We start from the raw sequence: 568 nt of genomic DNA, 5'->3' as shown, positions 1-568 counted from the left end.
AATGAAAAATGAAAACATACAGAGGGCTTTTTTTTTTCTGTTTATTGAGTTTATTGGTACAATCTAGGTATACAATACAGTTACATTCATTACTGGGATCCTGTACCTTCACAAGACACGTTTTTTTGTTTTTTGTTTTTTGAGACAGGGTCTCACTGTATGCAGTGGTCTTGAACTCACTATGTAGCCCAGGGTGGCCTCGAAATGTGACGATCTTCCTGCCTCAGCCTCTTGAGTGCTGGGATTACAAGTATGCACCACCGCGCCCAGTAGGGCCGGGGATGTAGCTCAGTGTGAAGACCCTGGGTTCAATCCCCATTATAGGGGGAAAAGAAAGCTGTCTGTCCCTGTACTAAGTATACAGACTTTTTTTCTTGTCATTATTCCCTAGAAAATACAGTATAACAACTATTTGCTTAGCATTAACATTGCATTGGGTATTATAAGTCATTTAAAGGTGATTTAAAGTATATGGCAGGCCAGGGGTGGTGGTGCATGCCTGTGATCTCAGCCTTTGGGAGGCTGTGGCAGGAGGATCGCTGTTTGAGGTCAGCCTGGAATATACAGC

This window comes from Fukomys damarensis, unplaced genomic scaffold (genome assembly GCF_012274545.1).
Source record: "Fukomys damarensis isolate Sample0158 unplaced genomic scaffold, DMR_v1.0_HiC HiC_scaffold_23, whole genome shotgun sequence".
NCBI lineage: Eukaryota > Metazoa > Chordata > Mammalia > Rodentia > Bathyergidae > Fukomys > Fukomys damarensis.
The sequence above is the reverse complement of the archived record's forward strand: the minus strand, read 5'-3'. Positions refer to the sequence as shown.